Source organism: Zea mays, chromosome 3 (genome assembly GCF_902167145.1).
Source record: "Zea mays cultivar B73 chromosome 3, Zm-B73-REFERENCE-NAM-5.0, whole genome shotgun sequence".
NCBI lineage: Eukaryota > Viridiplantae > Streptophyta > Magnoliopsida > Poales > Poaceae > Zea > Zea mays.
This window is the reverse complement of record NC_050098.1, coordinates 122076787-122097568: the sequence shown is the minus strand read 5'-3', so window position 1 is coordinate 122097568 and position 20782 is coordinate 122076787. Positions and strand designations below refer to the sequence as shown.

The 20782-nt window shown below is 44.3% G+C and overlaps 1 pseudogene; it reads left to right on the top strand.

The window, feature by feature from the left end:
* Positions 1 to 862: 862 nt before the first annotated feature.
* LOC109945083 (serine/threonine-protein kinase STY13-like) overlaps positions 863 to 20782 on the top strand; it is a 44587-nt pseudogene continuing 24667 nt past the window's right edge.

Genomic DNA, 20782 nt, shown 5'->3' with positions numbered 1-20782 from the left:
CGTCGCTAGGGATAGAACTTTCTGAGGTGCTCTATGTTCCATGAGTTCCCCACTTCCGTGTCATTCATTTGAGTAAGCCGGTATGATCCTGGCCGAGTGACCTCTGATACGATGAATGGCCCTTCCCATAGTGGTGATAGCTTGTGCTGTCCTTCCCCCGTTAGAATTCAGCGAAGGACCAAGTCTCCCACTGCAAAGGACCGGTGTCGCACGACTTTGTCATGATAGCGCCTCAAGGTCTGCTGGTACCTAGCCAACTGAATTACTGTGTTCAATCGTTCTTCCTCTAGCACATCAATATCTTCTATCCTGGTAGCTTCTGCTTCAACTATGCTTTCAAAAGTCAACCTCGGCGCCCCGAATATTAGGTCAGCGGACAGCACTGCTTCTGACCCATAAACCATGAAGAACGGGGTATTTCCATGTAGAGCTCAACTGGGTTGAGTTCTTAGGCTCCAAACCACGTATGACAGCTCTTTGATCCATTTTCCTGCAAGCTTTTCATTCTTGTCAAATACTTTCTTCCTGAGTGCTTCTAGTATCATCCCGTTGGCTCTTTCTACTTGGCCATTGGCTCTTGGATGTGCTATTGATGCATACTTAATCTGGATGCTCCGCTGCTCGCAGAAGTCGAAGAATTCAGAGCTGGTGAAGTTGGATCCTAACTCGGTTATAATGCTATTTGGTATCCTTAACCTGAATATTATGTCTTGTATAAAATCCACTGCTTTGGCTGAGGTCAAAGAGGCAATGGGCTTGTACTCTATCCATTTTGTGAATTTGTCAATGGCAACCAGCACGTGAGTATAGCCTCCCTGAGCTTTCTTGAAAGGTCCGATCATGTCCAGCCCCCAGCATGCAAATGGCCATGTTACAGGAATGGTCTACAGCTGCTGTGCAGGTAAATGTTGTTGCTTTGATAAGAATTGGCAAGCTTCACATCTCTAGACTAACTCAGCAGCATCACTCTTCGCTGTTGGCCAATAGAAACCAGATCTGAAAGCCTTCCCGACCAGAGTTGTGGATGCTGCAAGTACTCCGCACTGCCCGGCATGGATTTCATCTAACGGATGCTTCCCAATAACCAAGTGAATGCATTTCATGAGGACTCCCGTCGCACCTCTTCTGTACAGTGTGCCCCCTATGAGGGTGTAGTGGGTTGACTGCCTTGCGATGCGTTCCGCTGCTGCCTTGTCATCCTGTTCTTCTTCATTTTTTATGTACCTGATGATAGGCTCTCTCCAGTCATTAGGGTCTGTCTCTGGTTGGCTCAAGGTGTTGCACTCTTCCGTCTGATCTAAGAGTGTTGGTGACTTGTTCTCAAATGCTATGAATTAAGAACAAGGCAACATAAAATGTTAAATGTTAATGCCCTTCGTCCGCTGAAGCATTATTTCCTTAAGGATTTAATGAACTTCGGACGAAGGTTAAAAACGGTACAATTACGAATGTTGAATCTTCGTAATTAAACTCTCAGAAATTATATAAAATAATGCAAGATATGAAGCATTAAAGACAAGTAAATTATATAAACTTGATGTATTCAAATATTAGATACATTTATACCTCTGCCTTGGCAAAGGATAATTTCCGAGTGAAGCGATTGCAATTACAGGAATGCGTGAACAGTAAAGGAATACTGTTCACTATTTATAGGCACAGGACACAGCCTATGAGGAATTACAATCATGCCCCTCATAAAAGTTTACAACATTGACTCAGACCTTTATGGACTAAAAGGTCATTCTATCTTTAAGTCGGTTCGACCGTTCATCTTCGGATACGTTGCAATTCCGAAGCTTTATGAACGGTACCCTTCGGCATTACGTACAGACAGCTTCAGCCGAAGCTGTTTCTTCCTGCAGGACCTTCGGCGACGAAGCATGGTCCCAACAGTAGCCCCTTCGCGGTGCTAGATCGTTTTTCGTAACGAGCTTGATCCGTGAAAAAAGTCTCTTAGGATTCAGGAAGCCGAAGGTCCGAAAAACACCTTCCCTGAGCTCGTTGTCGAGAAACGATACAGTTTCCGAGCGCTTAGCGGTCCCACCCTGCAGGGTTACTATTTGGTCTCTGCGGTCCACCGCGCAGCGGGTGTGAGCAGCTGTTTGCCTAGTGTAAAAATCCTGACGATTCACCTTCTTACCTGCAGTACTATATAAACAGACGGGTAGGTGTGAAGTTACCACAGCATTCATTGCTATTGCACTGTTTTGCTACCAAAATTTTTAACCATAGCCGAAGCTTGACTCTCGCAATCAGACGAAGCTCCAGTTTAAAGCCTACTTCATCAGAAGAAAAGCTTCGGAAGAGGAAGTTATTTAGTTCCCAAGAAATTCAGAATTAAATGGCCAGAGTGCGCTCTACCGCTAGAGTTGAGCGTGAGGGAGGCGAAGCCGAAGGAGCGGAGACTGTTCCTATCTCCGAAGCAATGCGACGATCCGGATTGATGTCCTCGGAAGGAATCCCCTCCGCCGAAACAGAACAGACTGTTGCCGATACAGAACAAGTTGCTACCGAAGCGGAGGAAGGAGATATTGAGGAAGCTGCTTCCGATGATGATTACCATATCGCCGTACCGAGCAAGCCCAGCCATTTGGACTTCGGAAAGTCGACTGTCTCCAAGGCTGATTTCTCCAAAATGGTAAAGTCGGGCTATTTCAGTGAAAATGAGAAGAAGCTGCTTCGCTTCGGGGGGGAAACTACCCCGAAGCCAGAAAAGGATGAAATAGTTATTTTCAAGAGTTTTCTGAAAGCTGGGTTAAGGTTTCCTTTGAATAGAATGATTTCTGATGTGCTGTAAAGGTTTGGGATCTATTTTCATCAGCTGACACCTAACGCCATTGTCAGGCTTAGTGTTTATATCTGGGCTCTCCGAAGCCAGGCAGTGGAGCCGTTTGCCGACAGCTTCTGTCGAGTTCATGAGCTGCATTACCAGACTAAGGCCAGAAAAGATGGATTGCATGAAAATTTTGGTTGCTATAATTTTGCTTATCGGAAGACCATGAAGTTTCCTGTGATCAGCTACCGAAGCAAATGGCCGGCAGGCTGGAAATCAGAATGGTTTTATGTCAAAGTTGACAAAGACAAAGAGAAGCTGGTACAGAGCCCTCTTGAACTGATCTTCGAAGAAACAAGACCCCGATGCAAAATGGCAGTAGAAGGTCCAACTTGGGCTGCACTGGCTGAATTCAAAATTATTGCAGAACATATTGGCACTAGAGATTTAGTGCAGGAATTCCTGGCCTTCAGGGTTTTTCCAACTATGAAAGAGTGGACCATGCCGAAGCTTAAAGGGGAAAAGAAAGAAGGGGAACTTGTCAGACTGCCTTATTATTATAAGTTTAAAAAATATTTTAAAGCACCCTGCCAAGAATGGCTCGATACAATTGAAACAATGAGTAATGAAATTCTTGGAAATTACTCCAAAAAAGAGGACCAGCTGATGACAGCAGCCTTCGACACTCGGCCGAAGCGAAGGCTGAACAGGGTACTTGATGCTATAGGTTTTGAATATGCTGACTATGGTCGAGTGGGCGGGGATGCTAGAGGCCCAAAGCGAAAAAGAATTGCCAGCGCTACTGACGAAGAGGTCGCCAAGGTAGCAAAAAAGAAAAAGAAAGATTCTGACAAACCTAGCCTTGAAGAGTTAAACTCTGAGCCGAAGGTGGCCACTACAAGAAAGAGAAAAAGCGCATCTCCAGGGCCGGAAACGCTGGTTCGAGAAGAAGATACTCCTGTTACTCCTTCTGCTGCTGAAGTAGAAGAGATTATGAAGGTAATGACTGAACCCTTGCCTATCAGGCTAAGTCCGCTGGCACTGGAACTGACGAAGTTTTTTCAGAAGGACAAGGTAGCTTCGGCAGCAGAAAGTCCTGCGAAGCCGAAAAAACGGAGAATTATTCAAGTGACAGATGTGATCCATCAGACGCCGCCACCGGCAACGGTGTCAAAAATTGTCTTTGCCGAGTCTGCCGAAGCCGAAGGCGCCGCAGCCGAAGCTACCGGAGTGGAAACCACTGAAGCTGAAACCGGCGAAGCCGAAGCTACTGGGGCCGAAGCCGGGACCACCGAAGAGTCGAACCTGGAAACCACACTTGAGGTTATTGATAATATACTCATGAAAATGGCTGAAGAAGAAGCTACTGTGGCTGCGGTGAACACAACAACTGAAAAGGGGAAAGAACAAATTGATGAAATTTCGGAAGAAGGAAATTTTAACTTTCAAGATTTGCTTGGACAAGAGTTAACAGACGCCGAGAAAAAGGAATTGAAAAAATATGCTATATCTTGCGGATATAAATCAGGGGATGTGCTATTTGGTGGGGTCAACGAAGGGAAACTAAGATGCCTTCGGAACCGCACCGAGGCCAAAATTGTTAGAACCCTATCCAAAAGCATTGGCTTGCCGAAGCTGGAAGCGGACTTGTGCCGTTATCAGCGACACCACATCGCCGGAAGCTTGCTTTATGCTAACTTCAAGGTAACGAATATTTTTGTTATTTTATTACTATTATTATTATCTTTTAGGTCGTGTTCTAATGAAGATCGTTTCGACAGAGCATATTAATAAGCAAGGTTCTAAAAATGCAACAAGATCTTGAAGAAGAGAAAAACAAAGCTGTCATTCAAGATTTGGCTAAAAAAGTTGAAAATCACGAAGCCAATCTGAAAAAGAAAGACTTCACAATCCAAGACCTTGAAATCATGGTCAAAGAGCACGAAGGTGCATTAGAAAAGAAGGATTTTGTTATTCAGACCATGGAGGGTTCTTTGGCTGAAGTCCAAACGGAGAATGACAAATTAAAGAATGAATTGCTCCGACAATCAGAAAAATTCGAGCAAGAAAAGAAATATCTTGAAGCAAGCCTGAAAACTGAAGTGGATAAATACTCAAATTTGCAGAAATCCTTTAAAGAACTTCAGGAGAAATGCTTAAGCTTTGGCAGCCGATGTGTGCAGCGGCTGAAGGATGTGTTTCACTCTGTCGGAGGTAGCTCTTCGAAATTTACACCTTCAGCTGAAAATATGCCGAGAACATTAGAATATATTGAAGGCGAAGTTGATGCCCTTGACGAAGTTATTGGTGGGCACGCCGACTTATGCGCCCTGGTAGCTTCTCGGGGCACAGCTACTGCTTTTTTGAAGGCTGGCTGCACGCATGGAAACATTGTGAACAGACCAAACTTCAGCTTGTCAGCTTCATATTTGATTGATATCCCAAGCTTAGCCAGAAGCATCGGAAATAGATTCATGACCCAGATCTGGGTAAGTGGCGGGCGAAAAATGGCAGGCGACGAAGCTCGAAGCCATCTTAAGCCGGTAAGAAACTTATGTTTGTTACTTTTACCTACTCCTTTGAAATTTGCACCTTTCTTACTCTGCTGTTTGGTATGCACAGGATGACGAAGCTGAAGAATGACAACGCTGAAGTTTAACGAAGCTGAAGACGAAGCCTTAGCTGAAGCTTAAAGTTGTTTACAATATGCTTTCCTGCAAAAATTCTGGAGAAACTCTTGTAATATAGCTATGAAACAATTCATGTAAATTTGTACATACCTTGTAATATATTCTGTCTCCCTTATCCGTATACAGTCTGCTTTGCTGTGAACGAAACTTCTCTTTTGAGCCGGAGGCGAAAAACACCTTCCCTTCTTTTCGTGCACAACGAAGCATAAAAATTTTCCTTCGATTTTCCCTCATTGCCGAAGCATCTTTGTTTTTTGTGCGGTATAATGATGATTCTATATATGTCTAAATGCATGTTTTATGAATGCAAATGACATGATGGGATGTATTGTGCAAATGAATATCAAAACACATAATCATAGTCCTTCAGCGTTGACTTTTCGCTGTAAGCCTCCCTTAGGAGCTTCTTCGCCTTTTACTTTCAGCGGAATCAGCGCTTATTTTTCGCTGTAAGCCTCCCTTAGGAGCTTCTTCGCCTTTTACTTTCGGCGGAATCAGCGCTTATTTTTCGCTGTAAGCCTCCCTTAGGAGCTTCTTCGCCTTTTACTTTCGGCGGAATCAGCGTTTATTTTTCGCTGTAAGCTCTGCATTCCCTTAGGAACGACTTTTGAGCTTCTCCCTGTTTCCTTTTCTTTTTTTTTGCATTTACATTTACATTTTTGGGGGGATATCACTCTCATAAAATTGAAATAGGAAAAATTATATGTTGTGGCCCCATTAAAAACCTTTCTCCCCCTTTGGAAAGGAAAAGGGTGCCACAAAAAAGAATATAAAAAATTACATCGAACTAAACATAATATCGCCGAAGCTCATCCGCATTCCACGATCTAGGAATGTTGTTGTCGTCCATATCCTTCAATCTGTAGGAACCGGGTCTCGACGAAGATACTACTAAAAAGGGGTCTTCCCACTTCAGCTGTAGTTTGCCTACTGTCTCAGGATTAGCTACTCTTCGAAGCACCAAGTGTCCTGGTTCAATGTTCTTCAGCTTGACCTATGTCACGCCATTTTATTGTTTCAGCTTGATATTTATTGATGTTTTCCACAGCTTGAAGTCTGATCCCTTCAATAGCATCTTTTTCTACAGAGGAATCAGCTTCGTCTTCGCCTTCTGCCGAAGCTACTGTCCTTATTGATCCTGCTTTGGCTTCTTCTGGAGTTATTGCTTCGTCACCGAACAATAGTTTAAAGGGCGTAAAGCCTGTTGACCTTGATATAGTTGTATTATGGCTCCACACCACTTTGATTAACTCATCTGGCCACTTTCCCCTAGGCTGATTGAAGATTGACTTCATTATTCCTGTCATTATGATTCCATTGGCTCTTTCGACAAGTCCATTTGACTCTGGGTGTTGGACTGATGCAAAATGAATCTTCGTGCTGATTTGATCACAAAATTCTCTGAAGGCCTCAGAATCAAACTGTGTCCCATTATCCACAGTAATAGCCTTCGGCACTCCGAAGCGACAAACAATGTTTTGCCAGAAAAACTTTTGAATAGTAAATGAAGTTATTGTGGCTAAAGGCTTTGCCTCAATCCATTTGGAAAAATATTCCACTGCCACTACCACATATCTTAAGTTCCCCTATGCTGGTGGTAATGGACCTAACAAGTCAAGACCCCACCTTTGCAACGGCCAAGTGGGTTGTATTAATTGAGTTAAAGACGAAGGTTGTTTTTGATCTCTTGCACATTTCTGACAACCTTCGCACTTTTGGACTATATCCGCTGCATCCGAAGCTGCCTTTGGCCAATAAAATCCTTGGCGAAAAACTTTCTCAAGCAAGGGCCTAGATCCAATGTGAGATCCACACAGGCCTGCATGTATTTCCTTCATTAATTCTATACCTTCGGATCTGGATAAACACTTGAGCAATGGGGAACAGACCCCACGCTTGTATAACTCCCCTTCTATTATGACATATGGTCGAGCTCTTGCTTCTATTCTCCTGTTATAAGCTTCGTCATCTGAAAGAAAATTACCCTGAAGGAAAGAGACGATCTCAGTTCTCCAATCTTCGCTGTGAACAGGGGATATATTAAGGATTGCTCTTTCAAGAAGCTCGACCGAAGGTGCTTTTATTGTTTCAAAAAATACTTCCGAAGGTATGGGCAGCCCCTGGGCTGCTGACTTAGCCAATAGATCAGCGTATTCGTTTTCTCCACGAGGAATATTTTTGACAGAGAAACCTTCGAAGGAAGCCTCAATCCTTCGGACTGTATCTAGATATTTTTCAAGCTTCGGGTCTCTTGCTTTGTAACTCTTGTCAATATGACCAGAGATAACTTGAGAATCAGTTTTAAGAATGGCCCTTCTGATTCCCATTGCCTTTAATTTTAGAAGACCCAAGAGCAAAGCTTCATACTCAGCGATATTATTTGTGCAACTAAAATCAAGTTTTGTCGCATAACAAGTTTTAACTTTGAAAGGTGAAACCAACACAGCAGCCGCTCCTGCTCCGAAGGTTCCCTAAGACCCATCGCAAAACACTGTCCATGCTTCGACATCTTTATTTGTTTCTTCCTCCTGAGCCCCTGGCGTCCAGTCAGCAATGAAGTCTGCTAACGCCTGGGACTGAATCGAAGATCTATGAACATAATCGATACAAAATTCATTGAGCTCTGCAGCCCATTTTCCAATCCTTCCAGTAGCTTCTCGGTTTCTCATAATATCCTTCAAGGGTTGTGAAGAAGGAACAATTATGTTGTAAGCTTGAAAATAGTGCCGAAGCTTCCTGGAGGCCATCAAAACAGCATATAGTACCTTCTCCAATTCTGTATAATTTTTCTTTGATAAACTAAGAACCTCGGATACAAAATATATTGGGGCCTGCCTCTTAACTTGGCCTTCAAGCTTCTCCTGAACAAGTGCTGCACTTACCGCTGAGTGCGAAGCTGCCACATATAATAACAAAGGAGCCCCTGGCGTAGGTGGAGTTAATGTTGTTAGATCTATCAAATACTGCTTCAGCTCTTCGAAGGCTTTCTGCTGGATTGGTCTCCATTGAAAGACTTCGGCTGACTTCAGCACTTCGAAGAATGGTAAGTTTCTCTCTGCTGATCTGGATATGAATCTATTGAGAGATGCCAGCCTTCCTGTCAATCTTTGAGCCCCCTTTTTTGTACTTGGTGGCTCCATTCGAAGTATAGCTTCGATTTTACTTGGGTTGGCCTCAATTCCCTTTGTTGAAACTAGGCAACCAAGAAATTTCCCCTTCTTTACTCCGAAGACACATTTTTCTGGATTCAGCTTTAGACCAGCCTGTCTAAAATTAGCGAAGGTCTCCTGTAAATCAGCAATGTGGTTATCTTGCTTCGTGCTTTTTACAATGATATCATCAACATAAGTTAGTACATTCCTGCCTATCTGAGAATGGAGAACCTTCGCTGTCATTCTGTTGAAGCTTCCTCCAGCATTTTTAAGCCCCTCGGGCATCCGAAGGTAACAATATGTCCCACTAGGGGTTATGAAGCTGGTTTTCGGTTCATCCTCTTTCTTCATCCAAATTTGATGATAGCCTGAATAGCAATCCAGCAAACTCATAAGCTCCGATGAAGCTGCTGCATTAACTAAAGAGTCTATCCTTGGTAGTGGAAACTCGTCCTTCGGACAGGCCTTATTGAGGTCAGTAAAATCGATACACATTCTCCATTTACCATTGGCCTTCTTCACCATAACAGTGTTAGCCAACCATTCTGGGTATTTTACCTCTCTAATAACTTCGGCACTGAGGAGTCTTTTCACTTCATTCCGAGCACCTTCGGCCTTGTCATCAAACATCTTCCGAAGCCTCTGCTTCCTAGGTCTGAAGGATGGATCAACATTGAGCGAGTGCTCAATAACATCCCTATTAACTCCACAAAGATCATTAGCTGACCAAGCAAAAACATCTTTATTTTTGAACAAAAACCTTATCAAGGTTTTCTCCTGCTCTTCGGACAATTGAGATCCCAATAGCACCTTCTGCTCTGCTATATCCTCACATAAGAGCATGGGTTTCGGCTGATCAGCCGAAGCAGCTTTTTCCCTTCTGAACTTGTATTGCTCACAAGCTTCAGTTCCATCTATATTATGGATTGCTTTTGAGTCTGTCCAATTTCCTTCGGCCCTTCTGGCAGCTTCTTGACTTCCATGAATAGCAATGGGGCCTTGGTCCGAAGGTATCTTCATGCAAAGATAAGCTGGATGCAGAATTGCTTCGAAGGCATTAAGAGTACCACGACCAATGATTGCATTGTAAGGGTATTCCATGTCAACAATATTAAACATAACTTGTTCAGTCCTTGTGTTGTTGATAAATCCGAAGGCCACTGACATTGAGATCTTGTCGAGTGCTACAATCTGCCTTCCTCCGAAGCCGCAAAGGGGATGTGTGGCATCAAGAATTTTATCTTCGGGCTCTTGCATCTGTCTGAAGGCTTTAGCAAATATGATATCAGCTGCACTGCCTGTATCAACCAAAACATTGTGAACCAGAAATCCTTTGATAACACAAGAGATAACCATAGCATCGTTGTGTGGGTAATCTTTGAGTTGAAGGTCCTCTTGGGAGAAGGTAATAGGAATGTGAGACCATCTTGACTTGATGAAGGGTCCTTGCACCCCGACATGCTGTACCCTTCTCTGTGCCTCCTTCTTCTGCTTCTTGTTGGCTGGCTCTGAACATGAACCGCCTGTTATCGGGAGTACCAGCTTCGGAGCCGAAGCAGCTTTAGCTTGAATGTTGAACGAAGCCATCAGCTCAGAAAAGTGGAAGTGAGTTCACTGGAGGTGGGCGCCAATGTTGGGGACTTGTTCTCAAATGCTATGAATTAAGAACAAGGCAACATAAAATGTTAAATGTTAATGCCCTTCGTCCGCTGAAGCATTATTTCCTTAAGGATTTAATGAACTTCGGACGAAGGTTAAAAACGGTACAATTACGAATGTTGAATCTTCGTAATTAAACTCTCAGAAATTATATAAAATAATGCGAGATATGAAGCATTAAAGACAAGTAAATTATATAAACTTGATGTATTCAAATATTAGATACTTTTATACCTCTGCCTTGGCAAAGGATAATTTCCGAGTGAAGCGATTGCAATTACAGGAATGTGTGAACAGTAAAGGAATACTGTTCACTATTTATAGGCACAGGACACAGCCTGTGAGGAATTACAATCATGCCCCTCATAAAAGTTTACAACATTGACTCAGACCTTTATGGACTAAAAGGTCATTCTATCTTTAAGTCGGTTCGACCCTTCATCTTCGGATACGTTGCAATTCCGAAGCTTGATGAACGGTACCCTTCGGCATTACGTACAGATAGCTTCAGCCGAAGCTGTTTCTTCCTGCAGGACCTTCAGCGACGAAGCATGGTCCCAACAAAGAGGATACTCGGTTGTGATATTTCTTGGACGAAGATCCCGGGTGGAGCCTGAGCCCGACTGGATCCCAGCTTCGACAACGCGTTCGCTGCCGTGTTGCGGTCTCTTTCCATGTGATGGAACTCCAACCCTTCGAATTTGTCCTCCAATTTCTGGACGGCTGCATAGTACTTGCCCATGGAATCAGTCGAGCAATCCCAGACTTTGTTTATCTGGCTTATGACCACTAGCGAATCTCCATATACCATCAGCTTCTTCATGCTGAGTGATACGGCGATGTTTAATCCATGGATCAGTGCTTCATATTCTACCGCATTATTTGGTGCTGGAAATAATAGCTGGAGTGCATACTTGAGTTGTTCACCTCCAGGAGCAATGAAGAGAATCCCTGCAACTTCAGCAAGCCATCAAAGTACATTCTCCATACTTCGGTAGTCTCCGGGTTGTCTGGGACCTGATGCTCAGTCCACTCTGATACGAAGTCAACCAGTGCTTGAGTCTTTATTGCCGTGCGAGGTTGGAACTCTATGTCGTGAGCTCCCAGCTCACATGCCCACTTGGCTATCCTTCCGATAGCTTCTTTGTTCTGAAGAATGTCCCCTATTGGAAATCATGTGACTACTATGACTTTGTGGTCGTCAAAGTAGTGATGGAGCTTGCGAGTGGTTAAAAGTACCGCGTATAGCAGTTTCTAGACTTGGGGATACTTCATCTTTGAGGGCCCGAGAACTTTGCTGATGAAGTAGACCAGATGCTTGCACTGAGTATGTATGTCCTTCCTCCACCCGCTTGACTACTAACGTGGTGCTTACCACGTGAGTCGTGCAGGATATGTATAACAACAGATCTTCTGTTGGCTGATTCGGCGTGGCTCGACGTGGTGGCTTGAGTATTGGTGGTGTAGTCAGGAACTTTTTCAGTGCCTCTAGAGCTTCCTGTGCCTCTGTGGTCCACTGAACCTTATCCACCTTTTTGAGCAGTTTGTAGAATGGCATGCCTTTCTCGCCTAGCCTTGATATGAACCTGCTCAGGGGTGCCATACATCCAGTAAGCCTCTATACCTTTTTTTATGATCGTGGCGCTTCCATTCTCATGATGGCCTCAATTTTTCTAGGTTGGCTTCAATCCCTCGGTGGCTGACAATGAATCTTAGTAACTTCCCTACCGGTACTCCGAAGACACACTTTTCTGGATTGAGCTTCCACCGGTATCGCCTCAAGCTGTTGAAGACCAGCTGCAAATCTTTGATGAAGTTTTCTGAGTTTTCTATTTTGATCACCACATCGTCGATGTAGGCTTCCAGCCACTTGCCCTAGTGATTGGCTAAGCATGTTTCAATGGCTCTCTGGTAGGTCGCTCTTGCGTTCTTGAGGCCGAACGACACGGAGGTATAGCAGAAAGCTCCAAACGGGGTGATGAATGCAATTTTCTCCTCATCTTCTTTTGCTAAGCTAATCTGATGATATCCAGAATAACAGTCAAGGAAGGACAACATAGAACAGCCAGCGGTTGAGTCAACCACCTGATCTATTCTAGGGAGCCCAAAGGAATCCTTCGAACAGTGTTTGTTGAGATCAGTATAGTCGACGCACATGCGCCAATCCACTTTATTCATTTTGAGTACAAGAACAGGATTTGCTAGCCACTCAGGATGTAGCACTTCTCTAATGAATCCTACAGCCACTAAGCGAGCTAACTCGGCGTGAATAGCTTCTCTCTTGTCAGGAGCGAAACGATGCAGCTTCTATCGAATCGGCCTTGCTTGAGGATAGACCTTCAATTTGTGCTCGGCCAATTCTCTCGGGACTCTCGACATATCCGCAGGTTGCCATGCGAATACGTCTCGGTTATCTTGCAGGAACTGGACGAGCGTTCTTTCCTATTTGTCATCGAGGCTGTAACTAATGATGGCGGTCTTGCATTCATCAGCGAATCCTAGGTTGATCCTCTTGGTCTCCTTAGTCGGCCGCATAGAGGTCACAGCTTGAGCATCATTTGTGGGTATTGCGAGGTCTTCCTTAGGCTTTGTGTTCGCCTGCGTGGAGGAAGTCGTCGGCGGTCTAGTAGTAAGGGTCGTCTGGATGGCTCCTCGAAAGCATTCTGCGGCGCCTTGGAAGTCAGTGCGCACGGTGAGGATTCCTTGTGGTCCTAGCATCTTTTAATATCATGTACGAGTAGTGCGGAATGGCCATGAATTTTTCCAGTCCCGGCCTGCCGATGAGGGCGTTGTACCCGTAGTCGAAACTCGCCACCTCGAACCTTAGGAACTCAGTTCTGTAGTTTTTCGGAGTTCCAAAGGTGATGGACATGTGCATGAGCGGGTACTCTCCTTTGGTCGGCACAATGCCGAAGAAAGGGGTGTCTGACTCGGTGAGGTCTTTGAGTGCGACCCCAAGCCTAGGAGCGTCCGGGGGAAGGTAACGTTGATGTTGCTTCCCCCATCCAGTAGTACTTTCTTTACTCTGCTCTCTCGGATCACCGGATCAACGAGGAGTGGGTACTTTCTAGGATGGTCAAAGTTGAGCCATTGATCCACTCGGCTGGGGCACTGGTGGTTGCCACCAGGACCTGCTGGTCGTTGAGCTTTTGCTGCCTTCTGTTCTCCTGCGACCCGTGTCATCCAAAGATGACGTTGACCTCCCCGTCGACGCGTGGGAATGCTCCACCCCCTCCCCCTTCCTATTGCTGAGGTTGCCTGGGCTCGCCAGGCCATCCTCGTGGTGGGGGAGGTGGTAGAGGCTGGAACGGTTGGCCATTCCCAACGGAGTGCTTGAAATCCCCGCAGTTCCGCAAGGTGTGGCGCATGTCCTTGTGGTACGGGCACTAGGCATCGAGGATGTTGTCCAGTGTCCGCTCGCCTCCATAAGGTGCCCCTAGGGCATGAGCGACGGGTGGTCCGGCAGCGTGGACCTCCTCACGAGGCCTCTTCTCCCAACGCCTGTCGGGTTGCGGGTTCGCGTCGTGCTGCGGTGCCGATGGTGCAGTTTTTGTTCCTCCGATGAGGTCCTAGGCCCACTCGTTAGCGGTGATGTAGAAGTCCGCCTCTCAACACAGTTGTTCGGATATGGTCAGCGCTTTCTGCAGTATGGCTCGGACGAAGGCCGAATCATTAGATCCCTGATAGAAGTCTTCAATCACTGCTGCCTCAGTGACCTCAGGGATACGATTTCTCATGGTCTAAAACCTCTTGAGGTATGTGAAAGTGCATTCATCCCTTTTGTGAGTTTTGGTGATTTGGATGACAACACATTTAAAAGACTAACAAGTTTGCTAAGTGTTGAACAGGAAATTCAGTATGATGAACATACTTGAATAGTGTATAATGACAGTGAACAAAGGTTCAACACAAGGTTAAATAACCAATGAGACAATGCAAATAGATATTATATGATCTCTATATTGGTTTGAATATATGGACAAGACCCGAGAAATCACTACATACATATGATCAAAATAGAGGATGAAGTGATTAAGAGGATAGGTCAAGCCAAAGTGAATAAGATATGAGGAATCATGAATTGGCTTGACCATATTACTATCAGTCCATATATGCTTCTATGAGAATCAAACTAGAGCTTGATTGATCTTAACGGTTATATCTAGAAGACATTCAAGCAAGGTTCACAATATTGAAGAAATGATTCTCTCAATGGATGCTCAATATGATGTGACTCAAGAATGGCTTGATAGGGTGAAGATAGCAAGAAAAGGGCTTCGAGGAACTAAGCGAAGGTGAAGGCCAAGCGACGGCTTGTGGACCGAGGTACCATGGCTAAGGTGAAGAAGGGAGTACTTGCACTAAGTCGATGAACTAATCAGCTATGAAGAGTTATAACATGTTGATGCATTAGTACAGTGACTTGAAGCCATGATTTGAACTCACATATGGTGATATGGTACAAGTCACATGGTTTGATTTATGTTTGCTTCAAAAGGTGAGACAAAGATGTTTGTGATCCTTATGAAGCAACGCCATGGAGAAATCTCACATGAGACACCAATGACTCAAGGAGTTTACTTAATTATATTTTATTTAACTTGAGTATAGGAATCGTCGTACTATAAAGAGGGATCCAAAAAGAAGGTAGGTGTTTGCCAAAGCTCAAGCCTCTATATTCAAAAGCTATTTTTTGAAAACCAAAATCTCTTTAAAATTCTATGGTTGACCATGGTTAGGTTTGAGAAACCTAGAGTGTTCTTGTTGAAAAACAGCTGAACTTCTTAAACTGCAGCTGAGCTTTTTAGCTGAGCTGAACTTCAGCTGAGCTAAGCTTCTTCAGCTGCAGCTGAGCTTTTCAGCTGAGCTTTTCAGCTGAGCTGAACTTCAGCTGAGTTGAGCTTTCTCAACTCCAGCTGAACTTCAACTTCAACCGGGGTCCAGGGCAAGTTCAACCGGGGTCCAGAGAGGTTCAACCGGGGTCCAGGGCAAGTTCAACCGGGGTCCAGAGAGGTTCAACCGGTGTCCAGGGAAAGTTTAGCCGGGGTATTTTCCCCGGACCTCACTGGTCAAAACCGATTGAACCGGTCCTAGGGGAGGTTCAACCGGTGTCAGGGTCACCTGACCGGTCTGACCTCCTGACTGGCAGACTGACTGCCAGTGTAACCCCCAGGCGGTTGAACCGGCCCTAGGGCGGTTCAACTGGTGTCAGGACCTGTTTTTGCAGTCTGACCTACAGTCTACCAGTCTGACTGGCAGACTGTTTGTCAGCCTGCCCCAGGCGGTTGAACCGGTCTTAGGGGCGGTTCAACCGGTCTTGGTCAACTTGACCAGTCTGTAGGTCAGTCTGCCAGTCAGTCTGACAGTCAGACTGGCAGACAGTGTGCCTGACCTGCTAGGGGCGGTTCAACCGTCCTAGGGGCGGTTCAACCGGTCTCAGACAGAAAAATCTGCCCAACGGCTAGTTTTGAGCTCCACCTATATATACTCACTCCTACCACTCTCCCCATACACAAGAGCACGACCCAAACTCCATTTCTAACTTGAAGAACACCTCCCACTCTCTCTCACACATCTCTTGCCTCTCCCATTTCAAATCTTTGGAGAGAAATCTTTGAGTGAGTTTGAGAGCTGCGGTTTTTGTGCTTCATCTCCAAATCTCTCTTGCTCTTCTTCATTCGAGCTTTGGTACTACATCGAGTTCTTTGTGGATTCATTACTCTTGGAGCTTCTAGCTCCTAGACGACTAGGTGTCTCTTGTGAGTCTCCAAATCTTGTGGAAGACCACAAGAAAGTTTGTATTACCCGCTCGTTTGAGCAAAGATTATTGTGTGGGCTTGACCTTTGTGGTCGGCAAAGGGAGGATTAGGGTTGAAAGAGACCCAGCTCTTTGTGGGCGCCTCAACGAGGAAGTAGGGCACCTTTTGTGGTGTGACCGAACCTCGGGATAAATCTTGTGTCTCTTGTGTTCTTGCTCATTGTGTTTATTCGTGTTATTCGTTCTCTCACCATTCCGTGAAAGATTTGTTTATATCCTTTTGGTGTGTGGATTTTGAGAAGTGCCCTTCTCAGATCTACTACTTTGAACCTTGTGGATCATTTAGAACATCTCATTTCCAAAGTTAACTGGGTGAATTTCGAGATCAATTCAGTTTTACCCAGTTTGCTTCTAGTTTTTTGTTGAAAAAGTTTTAACTTGCCTATTCACCCCCCTCTAGGCAACTTTCAATTGGTATCAGAGTCTAATCCTCGTTCTAACGCTTAACCGCGTGAGGAAAAGATCATGTTGGGGGGACTAAGAAACGAAAGTGCTTCTAAGCTTGAAAAAGTTGAGATTGCCTCGACTTCATCTTTTTGTGCAGATGTTGATCCTAGGGCAATAGATCTTGCCATGAGAATCGCCGAAAGGATGTTCCTCAAAATGAAGGAAGATGAGGCAAAGAACAAAATTGAAGAAGAAAATGATCGATGGAGACCAAACGACGAATCCACCTCTTCACAAGGTTCGTCTTTCAAATCCACTTCTCATATGTGCTTTGTCGGTAATGGGAGTGACAGTGAAAGCGAAAGTGAGGATGAGGAGGAGCAAGAAAGTGATAGTGAAGATGAGGATTATCTTCAACAATTCTTCGCTTAGCTAAGCAAGAAACATCGGATGAGCTTGCTCAAACTCATGAAAAGAGCGGAAGAACAAAAAGAAATGCTTCATAAGCAAGAAGACTTCCTCATCAGAAAAATCGAAGACTTAGAGAAGTTGACCAAAGAGCATGAGAAGCTAAAGTGCTCTCATGATGATTTGGTCCAAAGGTATGAAGACATTTCAATTGAGCAAATTAAAGCTGTTAATCATTCATCATATATTGCTCAATTAGAAAATAAAAATGTTATGTTCAAGAACACGATAGAAAGGCTAAATATTGAAAATCTAGCTTTGCAAGAAAAACATGATATGCTTGTGTGCTCTCATAATAAATTTATGGATTCACATATCATGTTAGAAATGGCTCATGAGGTTGTGTTAACTAATTTGAAATCATACCAACCTCACATATGCACATGTACTCAAGTAGAAACTATATTATCATGTGCTAACAAATGTTGCTCTCAAGAAAGCCAATCTTCCATTGAGCTAGAAATTTTAGGAATTAGTGATATTTCTATCACACAAGAAAATAAAGAGCTCAACGAAGAAGTTGGAAGGCTAAGAAGGAGCTTAACTCTTTTGAAGGGAAAGTGTCATGCTCAACCTTCTCAAGATAACCGTGATAATATGGTGAAAAAGCTTGAGAAGGGGACAACCGTAGCATGCACAAAACCCCTTCAAAAGAATACCAAGCTTTCCAAGAAGGGCATGAGCAAAATTCATGGTAAGAAAATTAATGCTCATACTATTTGCTCTAACAATGTACCTATGTGCTTCAACAAAGAAAGATCAAAGAGAAGCGATAGAAGGTGCTATGGATGCAAGGAGAAGGGTCATGAAATTGATTCATGCCCCCACATGAAGAACCAAGATCTTGCACGATCAAGAAAGATGACCATCAAAAAGGATGAAAACAAAAGGCAAATGCATTGCAAGGATAAGCACCGCATTTGCTACAATTGCCGTGAAAAAGGTCATCTATTCAAGGTTTGTCCAAAGGGTAAAACTCTTAAGCCTAACTTGTCAATACATTCAAATATGCTTAGGAGACCCAAATTTGACTCTTGTGCTAGAAAGGTGATGAGTTCACCACATTCTAGGACCAAGGCTATTTGGGTGCCTAAGTCCTTATTGGCTAACCTTGATGGACCCATCATGAGATGGGTACCAAAATGTACTTAATAAGTTTTGCAGGTACCTAGAGATGATATGAAGCTTTGGGGTGCTTGAGCAGTTTAACTCAATCCTTATCTCAAGCTATCAATCTTACATTGTCTATCCTTTAAGATTGACCCAAAGATAAATTTAGTTGTTATATCACTAACTTCATATTCATCTCTAGCAAAAAGTTGTGTTGTAGGGAATAAGGATTAACCTTTGTGGGAATCAAGCAAAAGGCCTACAACTAAGGGATATCCAAAGGATGGTAAAAAAATTAAATCTTAGGTGCACATTGCTTTTAATTATTATATTCCTTTATGTCTTTTGTAGCCACATAGGAAAAATGAAGCACATGAGAATGAACTTAAAATATTTTACCTTGGTTTGGAAAGGATCAAATTATATGGTAGATTGCATATTTGTTATTCTTATATGTGGCAATCTGAGAGCACCTAGAGGGGGGGTGAATAGGTGATCCTGTAAAAACTTAAACTTATAGCCACAAAACTTGATTAGGCGTTAGCACAGTTTATGCCAAGTGGCTAGAGAGGAGTCAAAACACAATAACCACAAGAATCCAATCACAGAGATGACACAGTGGTTATCCCGTGGTTCGGCCAAGTACAAAACTTGCCTACTCCACGTTGTGGCGTCCCAACGGACGAGAGTTGCACTCAACTCCTCTCAAGTGATCCAATGATCAACTTGAATACCACGGTGTTCTTGCTTTTCTTTTCTCAATCCCGTTTGCGAGGAATCTCCACAACTTGGAGCCTCTCGCCCTTACAAAAGATGTTCACAGAGAATCACAGAGCAAGGGAGGGATTAGCAACTCACACACGACACAAAGATCACAGCGAATACGCACACACAAGACCCAGACTTGAGCTCAAAAGACTAGCACACTAGAACGGAGCTCAAATCACTAGAATGTCGAACAAGTGCGCGAGATTGATGTGTGAGTGATCAAGAGTGCTCAAGGAATGCTTGGTGTTCTTCTCCATGCGCCTAGGGGTCCCTTTTATAGCCCCAAGGCAGCTAGGAGCCGTTGAGAACACATCTGGAAGGCTATCCTTGCCTTCTGTCGTTGGGCGCACCGGACAGTCCGGTGCACACCGGACACTGTCCGGTGCCCGATTTATTTCCATAAACAGCGCATCCGACCGTTGCTGTCTGTTGCAGATCCGGGCGCCGTTGGCGCACCGGACATGTCCGGTGCACACCGGACAGTCCGGTGCCCCATTCCGACCGTTGGCTCGGCCACGTGTCGCGCGCCGATCGCGCGGCCGACCGTTGGCCCGGCCGACCGTTGGCTCACCGGACAGTCCGGTGCACACCGGACAGTCCGGTGAATTTTAGCCGAAGTCGCCGGAGAAAAACCCGAGAGCGGCTGGTTTGCTCCGCGCTGGTCTGGCGCACCGGACACTGTCCGGTGCACACCGGACAGTCCGGTGCCCCAGCCCGAAGCAGCCCTCCACTCCTCTTCTTCTTCCTGTTTCTAACACTTAGACAAGAATATTAGTACACAAAACCAATGTACTAAGGCTTAGAAACATACCTTAACTTGTGATTTGCACTTTGTTCATCCATGGGCATATTTTCACATTTAAGCACTTGTGTTTGCACTCAATCACCAAAATACTTAGAAATGGCCCAAAGGCACATTTCCCTTTCAATCTCCCCCTTTTTGGTGATTTATGCCAACACAACATAAAGCAAGTGGAACAAGTGCAAAACTACTTCAAATAAAAACTAACTTTGAGTTTTATTCAATTTTGGCATATATGGATCATCCTTTGCCACCACTTGGTTTGTTTTTGCAAATCAAACTCAAATCTCTATCTCTAAGTCAAACACACATGTTGAAGCATAAAGAGAGTCATTCCAAAGAAATTTGACCACGGATTTCAAAAAACTCCCCCTTTTTCCCATAATCAACATTTCTCCCCACAAGAAGCCAACTTTTGACAAAAGAGACAATACAAGAGTTTTGACAAACCAAAAGCTCTATTATACTTTTTCAAAATTTCTCAAGTGGTAGCTGATCCATTTATTGCTTTGGCCTTTATTTTCTCCCCCTTTGGCATCAAGCACCAAAACGGGATCAATCTTGGCCCTGGAACCCCATTGCCTCACCAAAATTTTCAATTAAGAGCAAATGGCAATAAGAGTTCATGAGATGAACTTGGAAGTAATTACCCTCTCATCGGAGTGCAGTGGAAGTCTTTCATGGTCCAAGTCCACCTTTTCCCTTTCAATTCTCCTTCGAGACTAGATCAAGCAAACTCAAGCATATGGTTAGTCTCAAAGGGTCAAGTTGTAACACATCTCCCCCTAAACATGTGCATCACTTTGCAATGGACTTGTGAGGTCCAGGGAGTGTTTGTACAACTTGAGCACCACAATAAGCAACAAAATGCAGAATGAACATGATCAAGGGCATAAACACATGTATGCTACAATTCAATCCAAGTTCCGCGAATCTAAGACATTTAGCTCACTACGCAGCCTGCAAAAGGTCTTCTCATCTAGAGGCTTGGTAAAGATATCGGCTAGCTGGTTCTCGGTGCTAACATGAAACACTTCGATATCTCCCTTTTGCTGGTGGTCTCTCAAAAAGTGATGCCGGATGTCTATGTGCTTTGTGCGGCTGTGTTCAACAGGATTTTCCGCCATGCAGATAGCACTCTCATTATCACAT